Source organism: Salvelinus alpinus, chromosome 11, assembly GCF_045679555.1.
Source record: "Salvelinus alpinus chromosome 11, SLU_Salpinus.1, whole genome shotgun sequence".
Classification (NCBI taxonomy): Eukaryota; Metazoa; Chordata; class Actinopteri; order Salmoniformes; family Salmonidae; genus Salvelinus; species Salvelinus alpinus.
In genome coordinates this window covers 54997591-55017792 of record NC_092096.1, presented here as the reverse complement: position 1 = coordinate 55017792, position 20202 = coordinate 54997591, and positions in this window count along the sequence as shown.

Sequence of the window (20202 nt, the reverse complement as noted above, 5' to 3'; positions counted from 1 at the left end):
ATTCCGAGTCTCATAGCAAAGGGTCTGAATACTTATGTTTTCGCTTTGTCGTTATGGGGTATTGTGTGTAGTTTGATGAGGTTAATCCATTTTAGAGATAAGGCTGTAAAATAACAAAATGTGGGAAAAGTCAAGGGGTCTGAATACTTTCCATGTGACAGGCCCTCTCTGTGGGCCTCTCCTCTCCAGCCAGGAAAGGAAACATCAATGTGGATCATTGGATGTGGCTCTCAACCCATCGATCACTCGCCTGATGGATGGCCTCCATGGGCAAGAGCAGGTGGTTGTGGCTGGATCACACACACATACACACACACATACACACCAGAGCCAATGTGTGTGAAACTTGAGGAACTCCCAGCGTCTCCATGCAGTGCCCCTGGGTCCCCCTCATTTGACTAGTGGCTTTGAGCGTCCAACAGTCCGACCCAGCAATCAATACGTGTTTGAAACAGCCCCCCCCAAAGCCCTGTGTTCCACAGTAGCTCATTTAGACCAAGCCGTCAATCTCAGGACTGGGCAGCGTACAGGTCCTGGCTGTCTGGGAGGCTGCTGAGGGCTGTGTCAGTCAGTGGGGTTAGGGTAGTAAGTGGTCTATAGGTTTTATAGTAATATTGTTTCGTCAGCAGGGTGGATGTAGTGTAGGAGAAGAGAGGTCTATAGACTGCTAGTAGTTGTAGTAGTACTAGTGGGGTGGAGGGAGAGTGGTCCGATAGTAGTCGTGGTATTGTGTCAGTCAACAGGGTGGGTGTAGGGAGGAGTTGGGGTATAGACTGGTACTAGTGGTGGGTCCAGGCTGCGCCTGTCCAAACTAAACTGAAACAACATGTTCCACATAGGGCCTGTCCACCCACGGACCCACCACCGCAGCCAACCACATTCCTACATGTGCACACACTTCCCTGTCACACACACACACATTACCATCCCCCCCCCCCAGCCCCCCCGTGACACAACCCGCTTCGCCCACGCACCTGCCAATCACCCAGCTCCGGCTGGCTTGCTCTCTGCCCGCCCACACGTGACAGTTAGCTGGCTAATGGGGCGGCACGGGCCTGGGCGTGTGGCGAGGTGACGGGTCCTAAATCTGTCTGTTGATTTAGGGCCGCCCACTCTGGCTAGTCGACTCGACTGACTGGCTAGCAGGCTAACTGGCACTTAGGAGTGAGGCACGCTGGGACGGCATGGGCGTGGGAAACTGGCGTCTGCACGCGTCCGGGGAAGGGGGAATGGATTCAATTCAATAGATCTGTATTTTCACCTAATCAAATCAAATCAAACTGTATTTGTCACATGCGCCGAATACAACAGGTGTAGACCTTACTTACTTACAAGCCCTTAACCAACAATGCAGTTTTAAGAAAAATAAGTGTTCAGTATTTACAGTTCGTTTCGGTGGTGTTTCTGATTGTTTTGTGCTCTATAGAAATGAATGGTAAACAATGTATTGTGTCATTTTGGAGTCACTTTTACTGTAAATAAGAATAGAATGTTTGTGAACACTTCTACATTAATGTGGATGCTACCATGACTACGGATAATCCTGAATGAATTGTGAATAATGATGAGTGAGAAAGTTACAGAGGGTCAAATATCATACCACCAAGACATGCTAACCACACTTGTTATTGTAATGGTGAGAGGTTAGCATGTCTTGGGGGTATGATATAAAATGCTAATCCCTCCCTGTTATTCTAATGGTGAGAGGTTAGCATGTCTTGGTGGTATGATATAAAATGCTAACCCCTCCCTGTTATTCTAATGGTGAGAGGTTAGCATGTTTTTGGGGTATGATATAAAATGCTATCCACCCCTGTTATTGTAATGGTGAGAGGTTAGCATGTTTTGGGGGTATGATATAAAATGCTATCCACCCCTGTTATTGTAATGGTGAGAGGTTAGCATGTTTTGGGGGTATGATATAAAATGCTATCCACCACTGTTATTGTAATGGTGAGAGGTTAGCATGTTTTGGGGGTATGATATAAAATGCTATCCACCCTTGTTATTGTAATGGTGAGAGGTTAGCATGTTTTGGGGGTATGATATAAAATGCTATCCACCCCTGTTATTGTAATGGTGAGAGGTTAGCATGTTTTGGTGGTATGATATAAAATGCTATCCACCCCTGTTATTGTAATGGTGAGAGGTTAGCATGTTTTGGGGGTATGATATAAAATGCTATCCACCCCTGTTATTGTAATGGTGAGAGGTTAGCATGTTTTGGGGGTATGATATACAATGCTATCCACCCCTGTTATTGTAATGGTGAGAGGTTAGCATGTTTTGGGGGTATGATATAAAATGCTAACCCCTCCCTGTTATTCTAATTGTGAGAGGTTAGCATGTTTTGGGGGTATGATATAAAATGCTATCCCCTCCCTGTTATTGTAATGTTGAGAGGTTAGCATGTTTTGGGGGTATGATATAAAATGCTAACCCCTCCCTGTTATTGTAATGGTGAGAGGTTAGCATGTTTTGGGGGTATGATATAAAATGCTAACCCCTCCCTGTTATTGTAATGGTGAGAGGTTAGCATGTCTTGGGTGTAAGATATTCTTATATATAGTGAAAGTGACTCCAAATTGACACAATACATGATTTACCATGAATTTCTATTGGGCACAAAATGATCTAAAAAATAAACCAAAAACAAACTGGAAGTCTCAAGCTTGATGTAGTTATTGCATTCTAGGAACATGGCACCAAATACTAAACTTTTGACTACTTTATTTAGAAGAATCTTTAGAGGTGTGAATAAGTTTCATTTCAGACGCCACTGTACTAACTTTGGGTCCAAGCAATTCTGTCTTCATGATTGGTATACAAACATGACGATATAAACTTTAGATTTTTTTTATGGATATGGCTCTCTAGTGTTTGTGTGTATTTAACAGTAAAGATGTACAACTGTGAGTAAGGATTAGACCCGTTATATAGCTTACATTGTATCAGTTTAGAGCCATGGGTATTCTTGTTGAATATTCAGGACCAGTCATGTTGTTGATGGATACAGCGACACATACACGCACACACACACACACACACACAAACACACACACACACACACACACACACACAAACACACACACGCACGCACAGCAACAAAATTAACTTTTACTTACTTGAGTGTGTGCTCGCCCGTACTGTATGTCGGTCCCTCTTCGATCCTCATCTCTGTCTGTACGTGGCAGCAGGGAGCACACATGACTGCACAACTGTTAATTTCTCTGACTGAATAAATTATTGGTTGATAAATAAATGAATAAATTAAAGAATGGAGAGGAGGGAGGAGGAGGAAGCTAAGGTAGGAGTGAAAAAGTGTCTCATCAGAAACATTTAATTTCTCACTCCGACACCCACGAGAACAGGGGGTGGAGGGTGTGTGTGTGTGTGTGTGTGTGTGTGTGTGTGTGTGTGTGTGTGTGTGTGTGTGTGTGTGTGTGTGTGTGTGTGTGTGTGTGTGTGTGTGTGTGTGTGTGTGTGTGTGTGTGTGTGTGTGTGTGTGTGTGTGAGAGAGAGTGTGTGTGTGTGTGTGTGTGTGTGTGTGTGTGTGTGTGTGTGTGTGTGTGTGTGTGTGTGTGAGTGTGTGTGTGTGTGTGTGTGTGTGTGTGGCTGTGTGTTTAAAAAAATTGCTTCATTTTCTGCCTGTTTATCACACACTGACACACAGACAGTATTTATATCAGCTTTTTCTAACAGGTACCTACTGACAAACTCCCAGAAGCACCCGTGTGCAGTGTACCATACACACGCAAACTAGGATTGGACTGACAGGGTCTTTAAGTACATCCAAATTCCCTGTGTGTTAAGTTATACTTCAACATGCATTTGTTGTCTTCAGCAGGGGGCGATGCACCATGGATAAAGCCAGGAGTTTTTCCAACCAGGGCCCAGAGTTTTTCCTTTTCCTGACCTAATGTACCTGGGCCCAGAGTTTTTCCTTTTCCTGACCTAATGTACCTGGGCCCAGAGTTTTTCCTTTTCCTGACCTAATGTACCTGGGCCCAGAGTTTTTGCTGGTTGGGAGGATTCTAATGACAGCCGCAGGCTTCCCATCCAAAACCGTTTGGAACAGTTTGTTCATATATTATGACAACTTTTTGTGACGTTTTTGTTCGTTTTGGTCTTCGTCTGTTCGTGCACACAAAAACGTTTCTCAAGGCAAGCCGAAGTCGTTAGCCGAAGTTTACGATCCTTTGTCTGTGATTGGTCAACAAGGAAGTGTTTGTTGTCGTTCAACCAGAGATGAATCATTTTCATGCAAATTCTTCCACTTGAGAAACACTGCACGAAACATCAGATGTAAAATTTGCGCGACTAAGATCTCCTAAACAAAAACGTCAAAATTAATGACAGATTCCTTGAGTTATCTTAGATTAATTCTCACTATTTTGAGGAAGTGTATACTGGCTACGGCGTCTCAAGATGGACAAACAGTACTATTGCCTCCTTTTTCTCCTTTCTCCAAGCGAAGGTCTTTTAAGGGAGTATGCGAGCTCACTCGTTTGGTTCACCTAGCCGAGTTCACACCTGAATTGAGCTGAGGGAAAAGAGCCTGTGGCACTGCAGAGCGTTGAGCCAGTAACTGAAAAGTTGCTGGTTTGAACCCCTAAGCCGACTAGGTGAAAGATCTCTCTGTGCCCTTGAGCAAGGCACTGGACCCTAATTACTCCTTTAAGTTGCTCTGCATAAGAGCATCTGCTAAATGACTAAACTGTAATTGGCACCATATTCCCTATAAAGTGCACTACTTCTTTTTTTTTTAAATTTTAAATTTTATTTTACCCCCTTTTCTCCCCAATTTTCGTGGTATCCAATCGATAGTAATTACTATCTTGTCTCATCGCTACAACTCCCGTACGGGCTCGGGAGAGACGAAGGTCGAAAGCCATGCGTCCTCCGAAGCACAACCCAACCAAGCCGCACTGCTTCTTAACACAGCGCGCATCCAACCCAGAAGCAAGCCGCACCAATGTGTCGGAGGAAACACCGTGCACCCGGCTCCCTTGGTTAGCGCGCACTGCGCCCGGCCCGCCACAGGAGTCGCTGGAGCGCGATGAGACAAGGATATCCCTACCGGCCAAACCCTCACGACGCTAGGCCAATTGTGCGTCGCCCCACGGACCTCCCGGTCGCGGCCGGCTGCGACAGAGCGCGAACCCAGAGACTCTGGTGGCGCAGCTAGCGCTGCGATGCAGTGCCCTAGACCACTGCGCCACCCGGGAGGCCCTAAAGTGCACTACTTCTGACCAGTCCAACTACTTTTGTGCACTATATCAGGAATAGGGTGCCATTTCAGAAGCACCCCTACTGGATAGAGCCTGTGGCACTGCAGCAGGGCCAGTTTACTCAGTCGGGGCCTCTACTTACTGTTGAGAGTTAGAATAGTAGAATACACAAGGTGCAATTTAGACATGTGGTTGTGCATCAGCAGTTTTTCTCTTGTCAGTCACTGACAGTCACTCAATTAGCCTATGTCAGCTAACAGCTAACAATTGGTAGTTTTCAATTGGTAGTTAGTCTAACCAGATATCTAAACGTGTAGTAATGGCTGAATAGCGACCATGCCCAGGGGCCCTGACCTCCAGGGGGCCCCCAAGTCATTCTCACTCAGATCATATTAACATGGCATTGTTAAGTTATTACAAAATGTGTAGAATTGCAGAAATTTACCTTTAAATTACCAAACGTTGTTATCACCCCATGGCAAAATGTGTAGAATTGCAGGAAATTTACTTGAAATCTTTCATTTGTTCTCTCCATCGTCAAGAGGGGGCCTAAAATGTTTTGCCACTAGGTGGCTGGCCCCCAAAACCAAATCTCGTTCAGGGCCCCCAAAAGGCTTGAGCCGGCCTGCACTGCAGAGAATCTCACAATACAACTGTCTTTAAATGATGCATGTGTTCCGTTCTTCTGTGTACTGTGCTGTACTGCCTACAGGCTAGATGTGATGTGATGTGAGTTGAAGGCCACCAGGTTTCACTCAGTACCAGTTATAAATAGTTCTCCAGAACGCATACTACAGTCATCACAGACACGCACACACACACACACACACACAATCTTTCTTTGTCTTTGCTTTGCTTTTTCTTAGCTTTTTCTGTTAATGTTGTTAGTTGTTAGTCACTTCCTCTTTCAGCTTTCTCTCTCTCTCTCTTTATTTCTCTCTCTCCTGTCTTTCTATTTGCCCTTTTGCGTTCATGTAGTCATTACTCTCTCCCTTCCTTCGACTTTCTCTCTCTCCCTGTTCTCACCTCTCCACCCCCCTCTCCATCTATCTCTCTCTCTCTCTTTCTCTCTCTCCCTGTTCTCACCTCTCCACCCCCCTCTCCATCTATCTCTCTCTCTCTCTTTCTCTCTCTCCCTGTTCTCACCTCTCCACCCCCCTCTCCAACTATCTCTCCTAACCTAGTAAGTGAGTGAATGCTGTCGCAGCAGAACCACGTTTCTCTCCCCCCGCAGACTCAATTTGATGGCAGCGCTGATTTCTTTTTTCCGCCTCGTTTTAGGAGTTATCACATTGCCATCGTCGAGTCTCACTCTCACTCTCTTTCAGTGGCTTACTCCTTCATTATCCTTTCCATTTTACACCTTTCTTATGGGACTGTGTCTCCATTTTTTTCCCCATTTGAGAGCAAAGGGTTAGTTGGTTGTGGTTTTATCAAGGGAAGCGCTGGAATAATGTTAAGATCTGTGGGAATCTTGGGTTGTGTAACGTTGAATCAACGTTTGTCCACTTTATTTTAGTTCATGGGCACCTGGTTGTGTAGTGTTGAATCGACATTGAAACAGTGTTTGCCCCTATACAGTGCCTTCGGAAAGTATTCAGACCCCTTGATTATTTCCTCATTTTGTTACGTTACAGCCTTATTCTAAAATGGATGAAATAATTTTTTTACTCATCAGTCTACACACAATACCCCATAAAAACAAAGTGAAAACAGGTTTTTAGATAAACACAGAAATATCTTATTTACATAAGTATTCAGACCCTTTGCTTGACATTGAGCTTGACATTGAGCTCCGGTGCATCCTGTTTCCATTGATCATCCTTGAGATGTTTCTCTAACTTGATTGGAGTCCACCTGTGGTAAATTCAATTGATTGGACATGATGTGGAAAGGCACATACCTGTATACATAAGGTCCCACAGTTGACAGTGCATGTCAGACCAAAAACCAAATCATAAGGTCGGAGGAATTGTCAGTAGAGCCCCGAGACAGAATTGTGTCGAGGCACAGATCTGGGGAAGGGTACCAAAAAAATTCTATTGAAGGTCCCCAAGAACACAGTGGCCTCCATCATTCTTAAATGGTAGAAGTTTGGAACCACCAAGACTCTTCCTAGAGCTGGCCGCCCGGCCAAACTGAGCAATCGGGGGAGACCGGCCTTGGTCAAGGAGGTGACCAAGAACCAGATGGTCACTCTGACAGAGCTCCAGAGTTCCTCTGTGGAGATGGGAGAACCTTCCAGAAGGACAATCATCTCTGCAGCACTTCACCAATCAGGCCTTTATGGTGGAGTGGCCAGACGGAAGCTACTCCTCAGTAAAAGGTACAGTTGAAGTCGGAAGTTTACATTCACTTAGGTTGAAGTCATTAAAACTCGTTTTGCAACCACTCCACAAATTTCTTGTTAACAAACGATAGTTTTGGCAGGTCGGTTAGGACATCTACTTTGTGCATGACACAAGTAATTTTTCCAACAATTGTTTACAGACAGATTATTTCACTTATCATTCACTGTATCACAATTCCAGTGGGTCAGAAGTTTACATACACTAAGTTGACTATGCCTTTAAACAGCTTGGGAAATTCCAGAAAATGATGTCATGGCTTTAGAAGCTTCTGATAGGCTAATTGACATCATTTGAGTCAATTGGAGGTGTACCTGTGAATGTATTTCAAGGCCTACCTTCAAACTCAGTGCCTCTTTGCTTGACATCATGGGAAAATCAAAAGAAATCAGCCAAGACCTCAGAAAAACAATTGTAGACCTCCACAAGTCTGGTTCATCCTTGGGAGCAATTTCCAAACGCCTGAAGGTACACGTTCATCTGTACAAACAACAGTACACAAGTATAAACACCATGGGACCACGCAGCCGTCATACCGCTCAGGAAGGAGACGAGTTCTGTCTCCTAGAGATTAACGTACTTTGGTGCGAAAAGTGCAAATCAATCCCAGAACAACAGCAAAGGACCTTGTGAAGATGCTGGAGGAAACAGGTACAAAAGTATCTATATCCACAGTAAAACGAGTCCTATATCGACATAACCTGAAAGGCCGCTCAGCAAGGAAGAAGCCACTGCTCCAAAACCGCCATAGAAAAGCCAGACTACGGTTTGCAACTGCACATGGGGACAAAGATCGTGCTTTTTGGAGAAATGTCCTCTGGTCTGATGAAACAAAAATAGAACTGTTTGGCCATAATGACCATCATTATGTTTGGAAGAAAAAGGGGAGGCTTGCAAGCCAAAGAACACCATCCCAACCGTGAAGCACGGGGGTGGCAGCATCATGTTGTGGGGGTGCTTTGCTGCAGGAGGGACTGGTGCCCTTCACAAAATAGATGGCATCATGAGGATTGAAAATGATGTGGATATATTGAAGCAACATCTCAAGACATCAGTCAGGAAGTTAAAGCTTGGTCGCAAATGGATCTTCCAAATGGACAATGACCCCAAGCATACTTGTCAACAAAGTCAAGGTATTGGAGTGGCCATCACAAAGCCCTAACCTCAATCCTATAGAAAATGTGTGTGTAGAACTGAAAAAGTGTGTGCGAAGAAGGAGGCCTACAAACCTGACTGAGTTATACCAGCTCTGTCCGGAGGAATGGGCCAAAATTCACCCAATTTATTGTGGGAAGCTGGTGGAAGGCTACCCGAAACGTTTGACTGAAGTTAAACAATTTAAAGGCAATGCTACCAAATAATAATTGAGTGTATGTAAACTTCTGACCCACTGGGAATGTGATGAAAGAAATAAAAGCTGAAATAAATCATTCTCTCTACTATTATTCTGACATTTCACATTCTTAAAATAAAGTGGTGATCCTAACTGACCTAAGACAGGGAATTTTTAATTGGATTAAATGTCAGGAATTGTGAAAAACTGAGTTGAAATGTATTTGACTAAGGTTTATGTAAACTTCCAAATTCAACTGTACATGATAGCCCGCTTGGAGTTTGCCAAAAGGCACCTAAAGACTCTCAGACCATGAGAAACAAGATTCTCTGGTCTGATGAAACCAAGATTGAACTCTTTGGCCTGAATGCCAAGTGTCACGTCTGGAGAAAATCTGGCACCATCCCTATGGTGAAGCATGGTGGTGGCAGCATCATGCTGTGGGGATGTTATTCAGCAGCAGGGATTGGGAGACTAGTCAGGATCGAGGGAAAGATGAACGGAGCAAAGTACAGGGAGATGAAAACCTGCTCCAGAGCGCCCAGGACCTCAGACTGGTGCGAAGGTGCACCTTCCAACAGGACAACGACCCTAAGCACACAGCCAAGACAACACAGGAGTGGCTTCGGGACAAGTCTCTGAATGTCCTTGAGTGGCCCAGCCAGAGCCCGGACTTGAACCCGATCGAAAAACTCTGGCGAGGCCGTAAAATAACTGTGTAGCAACGCTCCCCATCCAACCTGACAAAGCTTGAGAGGATCTGCAGAGAAGAATGGGAGAAACTCCCCAAATACAGGTGTGCCAAGCTTGTAGCGTCATATCCAAGAAGACTTGAGGCTGTAATCGCTGCCAAAGGTGCTTCAACAAAGTACTGAGTAAAGGGTCTGAATACTTATGTAATTTTTTATTTTATTTTTTTAATACATTTGCATTTTTTTTTTTGCGTTTTCATAATGGGGTATTGTGTGTAGATTGATATGGTGAATGAAAAAAGTATAATAATTTAGAATAAGGCTGTAACGTAACAAAATGTGGAAAAAGTCAAGGGGTCTGAATTCTTTCCGAATGCACTGTATGTTTCTCAATGCTTTTCTCCGAGCAGTAACTCTCACCTAGAGTGGGTGGAGCTAAGGGGTCAGAGGTCAGCGCAAATGAAACTGACAGAGGGAGAGGTCAGGGGGTGGGGGAGGGAGGAAGGAGAGAAAGGAATGGAGGGGAGAGGAGGGGGTTAAACCCCCTACAGAAATGGAGCAAAAAGTTAATATCCTGGCTGGCCTCGAGTATTAACTTAGGGTTAAACTACTATGGCCTTCTGCTTTAATGAACAACAGCCCAATAGCGAAGCTACAAGTTCGCCCTAACCACTGGTCCAGGCTCAGCCTATGGTTCAGGTTAGGAATGGGGTTAGTTAGGGTTAGTTGAACTGAAATCTGTGGTTTTAGCTTGAGTACAGCCACAGCACCATTGTTACTTAGGAATGCTTTAGGGTTAGGGCGGCCATATTGGATTAATTTGAGGGCGAATAAAGTCCCATTTAGGTGCCAGTAGTTCGAAGCCATTTCTGTTCCTCCAGTGTTCCACCGCAGGCTTTCACTTGTCATAGAAGTCCTAGCTGCACAAACATGCAGTCCTACACACACCATTCCCCAAACACACACCTCCGGTCTGTAAACCGTGCCCCAGGCGAGGGTGTGTCCCAGTGTGGCTCAGGAGGCCCCTGGCATATATAAAGATGAAGGTGCAGAGGCACGGCGTCGTGAGAGTTACAAGCGTGGCGTCATGCATGCGCCCCCAAAACCATCGCACCTCCCTCTTTAAAACCCCACTCTGTGATTTAAATTTTACAGTCATTTTTGATCCTTTAAGAAATTGTAAGCGGCGTGACTGCTGAACGCTGTTTTGTTGTTTTTCGAATTACGTTCTGGGCCTTTTTTTTAAAGTGTTTGGAAATCACCGGGTCCTTTAGTGCAGGAAGCTGAGGTTTTGCTGTTGGAAAGAAAGACTCATGTCTGTCGTGTTAAAAATCAAAATAGGGACACCGCATGGGAACGTTTATCTCCGCGACAGCACTTCAATCTAATTAACATGGAGTAAGGATATGACTGGAATTAAAGCTGCTAACTAACATATGTGTGTGTGTGTGTGTGTGTGTGTGTGTGTGTGTGTGTGTGTGTGTGTGTGTGTGTGTGTGTGTGTGTGCGTGTGTGCGTGCGTGCGTGCGTGCGTGCGTGCGTGCGTGCGTGCGTGCGTGCGTGCGTGCGTGCGTGCGTGCGTGCGTGCGTGCGTGCGGAATGTGTCTGTAACACTCGTGTTTATTGCATGTGTGTGGGTACAAGATCCATGTGGTAGCTCAGTTGGGAGCGTTCCCGACTGTCAGAGTAGCCGTGTTGCATATGCTCAATCAAAGCCCACCCTTCACTGCTTCAGTTACCCAATGGAGGGAGAGAATTTAGTTCGGTACATGCCATATTTGGGCGCACTGTCTGAAAATATTACCCATCGTATTTGATGCGAAACACACCACGGACAACTTAAAAACATCCTAAAGGGTAGCTTCTTTCATAGTGTCAAAAGGAGTGCTCTACCTACGGAATAGGGTGCAATGGCAGACATGGTCTCTGTCTTCCTGACTTATATGAGATGTCTCCCGTGCCATTCTAAAAACGACGGCAGTCTTGATAAACAGTCTTCCATTCTCTCTTACGACGGTTTCTGGAAACAACATTCGTTTTGGGGGTAGAAAGTGATCGATTAAAAGGGTTGGTTGGTTGTGTGTTTGCCGAGATAAATTAATCTTTGCCTTTTGTGTTGACAATACATTATGTCCCAGTAGGCTTCCCATCTAAGCCGTGACATTTTCCCACAATATTGCACTAGTTAAACCAAGACTTAGGATTCTATAATAACTCAAGATAACTCTGAATGTAAACACACACACACACACAGCTTGTGTGCCCAGAAACATTAGAATCATAACCCTTGTCACTCTTCCTGTCCCCAAATCTCTCCTTTCATTATATTCTGTCTATCCTTGTCTACTTGTGTCTCTATGTATATCTGTCTCTATACCTTCTGTCTCTATACCTTCTGTCTATACCTTCGGTCTGTACCTTCTGTCTATACCTACTGTCTCTATACCTACTGTCTCTATACCTACTGTCTATACCTTCTGTCTGTACCTTCTGTCTATACCTTCTGTCTGTACCTTCTGTCTGTACCTTCTGTCTGTGCCTTCTGTCTGTACCTTCTGTCTGTACCTTCTGTCTGTACCTTCTGTCTGTTGCTTTGTTTTCCTCCCTCTGTCACTCTAAAGCTGTACTATGCCTCGCTTTCTCTCTCTCTCTCTTTCTCTCTCTCTGTTCATCTTTAGAGGGATAGAGGGACGGGGGATGGAAGGATAGAGGGATGGAGGGATAGAGAGATGGAGGGATAGAGGTATGGGGGATAGAGGAATGGAAGGATAGAGAGATGGAGGGATGGGCGATGGAGGGATAGAGGGATGGGGGATATGGGGATGTAGGGATAGAGGGATAGAGAGATGGAGGGATGGGCGATGGAGGGATAGAGGGATGGAGGGATGGGCGATGGAGGGATAGAGGGATGGGGGATAGAGGGATGGAGGGATGGCCGTATCATTATCTGTTCCCCTGCACAACACACACCATACAAACACACACACACACAGCACAAACGTATTTAATACATAATGTGACACGTGAAAAAGCTTTCAGGGAAAAAATGACAGTGTTTGTTTAATCTGGCAGAAACACACAACAGGAGATGGAGGGATGGAGAGGATAGGAGAGAAAAGAGAAAAGACCATTCTGCACTTCGTCCCGCTTTCAAAACATAACGGTCAGTCGCGGAATTCTTTCAGCACCAGCCTGCCCTTTTTCTCTCTCTCTTTCTACTCCATCTCTTCCTCTTTCTACTCCATCTCTTTATCTTTCTACTCCATCTCTCTATCTTTCTACTCCATCTCTTCCTCTTTCTATTCCATCTCTCTCTCTTTCTACTCCATCTCTTCCTCTTTCTATTCCATCTCTCTCTCTTTCTACTCCATCTCTCTCTCTTTCTACACCATCTCTCTCTCTTTCTACTCAATCTCTCTCTCTCTTTCTACTCCATCTCTCTCTCTCTTTCTACTCCATCTCTTCCTCTTTCTACTCCATCTCTCTCTCACGTTCTACTCCATCTCTTTCTCTTTCTACTCCATCTCTCTCTCTTTCTACTCCATCTCTCTCTCTTTCTACTCCATCTCTCTCTCTTTCTACTCCATCTCTCTCTCTTTCTGCTCCATCTCTCTCTCTTTCTACTCCATCTCTCTCTCTCTCTTTCTACTCCATCTCTCTCTCTTTCTACTCCATCTCTCTCTCTTTCTACTCCATCTCTCTCTCTCTTTCTACTCCATCTCTCTCTCTCTTTCTACTCCATCTCTCTCTCTCTTTCTACTCCATCTCTCTCTCTCTTTCTACTCCATCTCTCTATCTTTCTACTCCATCTCTCTCTCTCTTTCTACTCCACATCTCTCTCTCTTTCTACTCCATCTCTTTCTCTTTCTACTCCATCTCTTTCTCTTTCTACTCCATCTCTCTCTCTTTCTACTCCATCTCTCTCTTTCTACTCCATCTCTTTCTCTTTCTACTCCATCTCTCTCTCTTTCTACTCCATCTCTTTCTCTTTCTGCTCCATCTCTCTCTCTTTCTACTCCATCTCTCTCTCTTTCTACTCCATCTCTCTCTCTTTCTACTCCATCTCTCTATCTTTCTACTCCATCTCTCTCTCTCTTTCTACTCCACATCTCTCTCTCTTTCTACTCCATCTCTCTCTCTTTCTACTCCATCTCTCTCTCTCTTTCTACTCCATCTCTTCCTCTTTCTACTCCATCTCTCTCTCACGTTCTACTCCATCTCTTTCTCTTTCTACTCCATCTCTCTCTCTTTCTACTCCATCTCTCTCTCTTTCTACACCATCTCTCTCTCTTTCTACTCCATCTCTCTCTCTTTCTACTCCATCTCTCTCTCTTTCTACTCCATCTCTCTCTCTTTCTACTCCATCTCTCTCTCTCTCTTTCTACTCCATCTCTCTCTCTTTCTACTCCATCTCTCTCTCTTTCTACTCCACCTCTCTCTCTCTTTCTACTCCATCTCTCTCTCATTCTACTCCATCTCTCTCTCTCTCTCTCTCTCTTTCTACCCCATCTCTCTCTCTCTTTCTACTCCATCTCTCTCTCTTTCTACTACATCTCTCTCTCTCTTTCTACTCCATCTCTCTCTCTCTTTCTACTCCATCTCTCTCTCTCTTTCTACTCCATCTCTCTATCTTTCTACTCCATCTCTCTCTCTCTTTCTACTCCACATCTCTCTCTCTTTCTACTCCATCTCTTTCTCTTTCTACTCCATCTCTCTCTCTTTCTAATCCATCTCTCTCTTTCTACTCCATCTCTCTCTCTTTCTACTCCATCTCTCTCTTTCTACTCCATCTCTTTCTCTTTCTACTCCATCTCTCTCTCTCTCTTTCTACTCCATCTCTCTATCTTTCTACTCCATCTCTCTCTCTCTTTCTACTCCACATCTCTCTCTCTTTCTACTCCATCTCCTTCTCTTTCTACTCCATCTCTCTCTCTTTCTACTCCATCTCTCTCTTTCTACTCAATCTCTCTCTCTCTCTTTCTACTCCATCTCTCTCTCTCTTTCTACTCCATCTCTCTCTCTCTTTCTACTCCATCTCTTTCTCTTTCTCCTCCATCTCTCTCTCTTTCTACTCCATCTCTCTCTTTCTACTCCATCTCTCTCTCTTTCTACTCCATCTCTCTCTTTCTACTCCATCTCTTTCTCTTTCTACTCCATCTCTCTCTCTTTCTACTCCATCTCTTTCTCTTTCTGCTCCATCTCTCTCTCTTTCTACTCCATCTCTCTCTCTCTTTCTACTCCATCTCTCTCTCTCTCTCTTTCTACTCCATCTCTCTCTCTCTTTCTACTCCATCTCTCTCTCTTTCTACTCCATCTCTCTCTCTTTCTACTCCATCTCTTTCTCTTTCTACTCTATCTCTCTCTCTTTCTAATCCATCTCTTTCTCTTTCTGCTCCATCTCTCTCTCTTTCTACTCCATCTCTCTCTCTCTTTCTACTCCACATCTCTCTCTCTTTCTACTCCATCTCTCTCTCTCTTTCTACTCCATCTCTCTCTCTCTTTCTACTCCATCTCTTCCTCTTTCTACTCCATCTCTCTCTCACGTTCTACTCCATCTCTTTCTCTTTCTACTCCATCTCTCTCTCTTTCTACTCCATCTCTCTCTCTTTCTACTCCATCTCTCTCTCTTTCTACTCCATCTCTCTCTCTTTCTGCTCCATCTCTCTCTTTCTACTCCATCTCTTTCTCTCTCTTTCTACTCCATCTCGCTCTCTTTCTACTCCATCTCTCTCTCTTTCTACTCCATCTCTCTCTCTCTTTCTACTCCATCTCTCTCATTCTACTCCATCTCTCTCTCTCTCTCTCTCTCTCTCTTTCTACTCCATCTCTCTCTCTCTTTCTACTCCATCTCTCTCTCTCTCTCTACTCCATCTCTCTCTCTCTCTCTCTCTTTCCCCACACAGTCAATCAGCATTCAAAAAACACCCCACAGAGCCTCGATCTTCTCTCTGTCTCTCGCACGCACAGCTGTGTGTGGTTTGCATATCTGTTGTGAATCAGTGAATGAGTCTATGTGAGTCTGTGTGTTGTCTCTGTGTGTTGTCTGTGAGTCTATGTGAGTCTGTGTGTTGTCTCTTTCTGTGATGTGTGTATTTCTACGCCATGTAACAGTGTGTCTGTCTCCACAATCTGGGATTATTGTACTGTATGTGTGTCTCGCTGTGTTGGTTGTGAGTATTTATGTGTGTGTGTGTGTATCTCTCTGATTTGGCGTTTTGTGTGTGTGTGTGTGTTGGTATTAATAGGCAAAGGAAACAGCTGGTGACTCTAATGCCCGTCCCTCCCACATCCTCAGGTCTACACTGCTCAGTGAGCTGACTACTGTACACACACTCCTCTCTTCCTCATCTCCTCCTCATCTGTTCTTCTCCTCCTGTCTTCCTCCAGGCAGAGAGAGAGTTCAGAAGAATTCGAAAACAAATCCAATTTTGATAAACTCCCATATCTACTGGGTGAAATTCCACAGTGTGCCATCACAGCAGCAAGATTTGTGACCTGTTGCCACAAGAAAAGGGCAACCAGTGAAGAACAAACACCATTGTAAATACAACCCATATTTATGTTTATTTATTTTAACTTGTGTGCTTTAACCACTTATACATTGCTACAACACTGTATATATATAATATGACATTTGTAATGTCTTTATTGCTTTGAAACTTCTGTATGTGTAATGTTTACTGTTAATTTTTATTGTTTATTTCACTTTTGTATATTATCTACCTCACTTGCTTTGGCAATGTTAACACATGTTTCCCATGCCAATAAAGCCCCTTGAATTGAATTGAATTGAATTGAATTGAATTGAATTGAGAGAGAGAGAGAGAGAGAGAGAGAGAGAGAGAGAGAGAGAGAGAGAGAGAGAGAGAGAGAGAGAGAGAGAGAGAGAGAGAGAGAGAGAGAGAGAGAGAGAGAGAGAGAGAGAGAGAGAGAGAGAGAGAGAGAGAGAGAGAGAGGGAGAGAAGGAGCCGGGTTGAGCTCAACTAGTTCAATTAGCAGAGTGTACCCAACTAATTACTGCTGCAAGCCACACCACGCGTGAGGTTTAATATCACGCTCTGCATGACCGTATGTGTGCTTTTTTGGGGATGCAATACCCCAATGCTTTCTGGAGTGCATTCCTGCTCCCGATTCCACAGACACACACAACAGTACTACTGTGTGCCATGGGTCGGCCCTGTCATGCCCTGCAGTGTATGAACTACAGCCAGCCTGTGGTGGAGCAGAGTGGACGCAGCGCGTCCTGAGTTGCGTGACTTTTCTTCATGAAAACGCCACTCAGTGTTTATTCTGAGGAATCAAAAGCAGCTGGAGGGTTCTCTCCCTCTCTCGGTCCCTCCTGCTCTGTGTTTCTGAGTGTATCTCTTGTCTCTCTATCCCTCGCGCTCTCTCTTTCTCTGTTCCTAAGTGTTTCTCTTCTCTCTCTTCCCTTTTCTCCCTCTCTCTTCCACAAAACATCTATTTCACAGAGGAAGCACGCACACGGGACTCTTTGCCCAGACCTTCTCCTCCTCGCTCGTCTCTCCCCGCCTCACTCTCTCCCTCCCCCACTCCTCCCCTTTAAATCTGACATATCTGCCAGGCCTTCACTAATTTCATTCCTGCGTTCAGATTGCCTTCATTATGTCTCGGTGGCTCTAGGTACAGTAACAGTATTTCACCGTTGTGTGTATCTAAGGCTGTGGGGAGATGTCCTGATCAGTCTCTCCTCTCCCATCACCACTGAGTAGAACGATGTTGCCCCCAGACACTTATTTAAGGTCCGTCTTCAGTCTTTCCCCTTGATGCATCTGTTTAGAATCGACAGAGGGGTGAACGGATCCTAAAGCTGTGTCTAAGGGGCCACCCCCACTAGCCCACCACCACGCGGCTCTTTACCCCCCTCTGGTGGTCAGTGGCAGTACTACAACCGGCACTTGTTGACTGTAGACGGCTGAGCCAGTGGTTGTCGTTGGTTGATTATTTATATATTTATGGTATTTCCACATTGATTTCTCCCTCAGCCTGACGCTTGGCTAATCCACAGTGACTGCCTGTCACAATCTGATGGATGCGACAGAGCCGGCACACAAATACTGAGCTGAATAATCAGCCCATACAGCTACAGCTGTAGGTCTTAGTGTGAGACCAAGGACAAGGTATTGGACAACGGAACAGCGTGTCGTGTAATTATGTGCCGTCTACTGTTTACACAGACTGACGATGGACACAACAGCATGTCTATTGGAGTATGGAGATTGATCATGTGCCATATTGCTGCTTGTCTCTCCCTCGCCATCTCTCTGTCCCCGGTGGGTAGAGCTATCTGCCTGTCTGTCTTAGCTAGGTACCACGCTGGGTGAGATATACAGCTGTGTCTCTCTCTCTGTGTGTGTGTGTGTGTGTGTGCGTGTGCGTGTGTGTGTGCTTGTGTGTGTGTCTGCGCACGTGTGTGTGTGCCTGTGCCTGTGTGCATGTGATTCTGTTTGTGTGTGTGTGTGTGTGTGTGTGTGTGTGTGTGTGTGTGTGTGTGTGTGTGTGTGTGTGTGTGTGTGTGTGTGTGTGTGTGTGTGTGTGTGTGTGTGTGTGTGTGTGTGTGTGTGTGTGTGTGTGTGTGTGTATCTCTGCGTAGGAGAGCTCGCTTTTCCCGCACCATTTTCGCAGCAGAGTGAAGGTGCACCTCTCGACTCGGTGTAGGTAAATGTATGCAGTGACTGTCCCATTTCCAACCACTGTTTCTAGGGTCGTCCCCGGAGACTCAACTAAAGAGAGAGAGAGAGATGGAGAGATGGAGAGAGGGAGGGAGGGAGTCTGATAATAGAACCTTGGCTAGAAAGAGGGTCACTGTATTCCTAATCAGACAGGGGGCCTCGCTGCCACTGACAGAGGAGGAGGAGGGGGGGGGGGGGGGATAACGATGTGGTGGGAGGCAGCGAAGAGGTGGGGAGATAGAAGAGAGAGATGGGGGAGGGAAAAGAGGGGGTGGGGACTGTGGAGGGGGAGGAGAGGAGGGTAAAGAAATGCTGAAGAAAACCGTGAAAGAGCAGAACAGACAAAGAGAGAGGTGAACGTGACAGAGGGAGTGGAGGAATGGGTTGGTAGAGAGAGGGAGTGGAGGAATGGGTTGGTAGAGAGAGGAGAGTGGAGGAATGGGTTGGTAGAGAGAGGAGAGTGGAGGAATGGGTTGGTAGAGAGAGGAGAGTGGAGGAAGGGGTTGGTAGAGAGTGGAGAGTGGAGGAATGGGTTGGGAGAGAGTGGAGAGTGGAGGAATGGGTTGGTAGAGAGAGGAGAGTGGAGGAATGGGTTGCTAGAGAGAGGGAGTGGAGGAATGGGTTGGTAGAGAGTGGAGAGTGGAGGAATGGGTTGGTAGAGAGTGGAGAGTGGAGGAATGGGTTGGTAGAGAGTGGAGAGTGGAGGAATGGGTTGGTAGAGAGAGGGAGTGGAGGAATGGGTTGGTAAAGAGTGGAGAGTGGAGGAATGGGTTGGTAGAGAGTGGAGAGTGGAGGAATGGGTTGGTAGAGAGAGGAGAGTGGAGGAATGGGATGGTAGAGAGAGGAGAGTGGAGGAATGGGTTGGTAGAGAGAGGAGAGTGGAGGAATGGGTTGGTAGAGAGAGGAGAGTGGAGGAATGGGTTGGTAGAGAGAGGAGAGTGGAGGAATGGGTTGGTAGAGAGAGGAGAGTGGAGGAATGGGTTGGTAGAGAGAGGAGAGTGGAGGAATGGGTTGGTAGAGAGAGGAGAGTGGAGGAATGGGTTGGTAGAGAGTGGAGAGTGGAGGAATGGGTTGGTAGAGAGAGATAGTGGAGGAATGGGTTGGTAGAGAGAGATAGTGGAGGAATGGGTTGGTAGAGAGAGGAGAGTGGAGGAATGGGTTGGTAGAGAGAGGAGAGTGGAGGAATGGGTTGGTAGAGAGAGATAGTGGAGGAATGGGTTGGTAGAGAGAGGAGAGTGGAGGAATGGGTTGGTAGAGAGAGGTAGTGGAGGAATGGGTTGGTAGAGAGAGATAGTGGAGGAATGGGTTGGTAGAGAGAGGAGAGTGGAGGAATGGGTTGGTAGAGAGAGGAGAGTGGAGGAATGGGTTGGTAGAGAGTGGAGAGTGGAGGAATGGGTTGGTAGAGAGAGGGAGTGGAGGAATGGGTTGGTAGAGAGTGGAGAGTGGAGGAATGGGTTGGTAGAGAGTGGAGAGTGGAGGAATGGGTTGGTAGAGAGAGGAGAGTGGAGGAATGGGTTGCTAGAGAGAGGGAGTGGAGGAATGGGTTGGTAGAGAGTGGAGAGTGGAGGAATGGGTTGGTAGAGAGTGGAGAGTGGAGGAATGGGTTGGTAGAGAGTGGAGAGTGGAGGAATGGGTTGGTAGAGAGAGGGAGTGGATGAATGGGTTGGTAGAGAGTGGAGAGTGGAGGAATGGGTTGGTAGAGAGTGGAGAGTGGAGGAATGGGTTGGTAGAGAGAGGAGAGTGGAGGAATGGGTTGGTAGAGAGAGGAGAGTGGAGGAATGGGTTGGTAGAGAGAGGAGAGTGGAGGAATGGGTTGGTAGAGAGAGGAGAGTGGAGGAATGGGTTGGTAGAGAGAGGAGAGTGGAGGAATGGGTTGGTAGAGAGAGGAGAGTGGAGGAATGGGTTGGT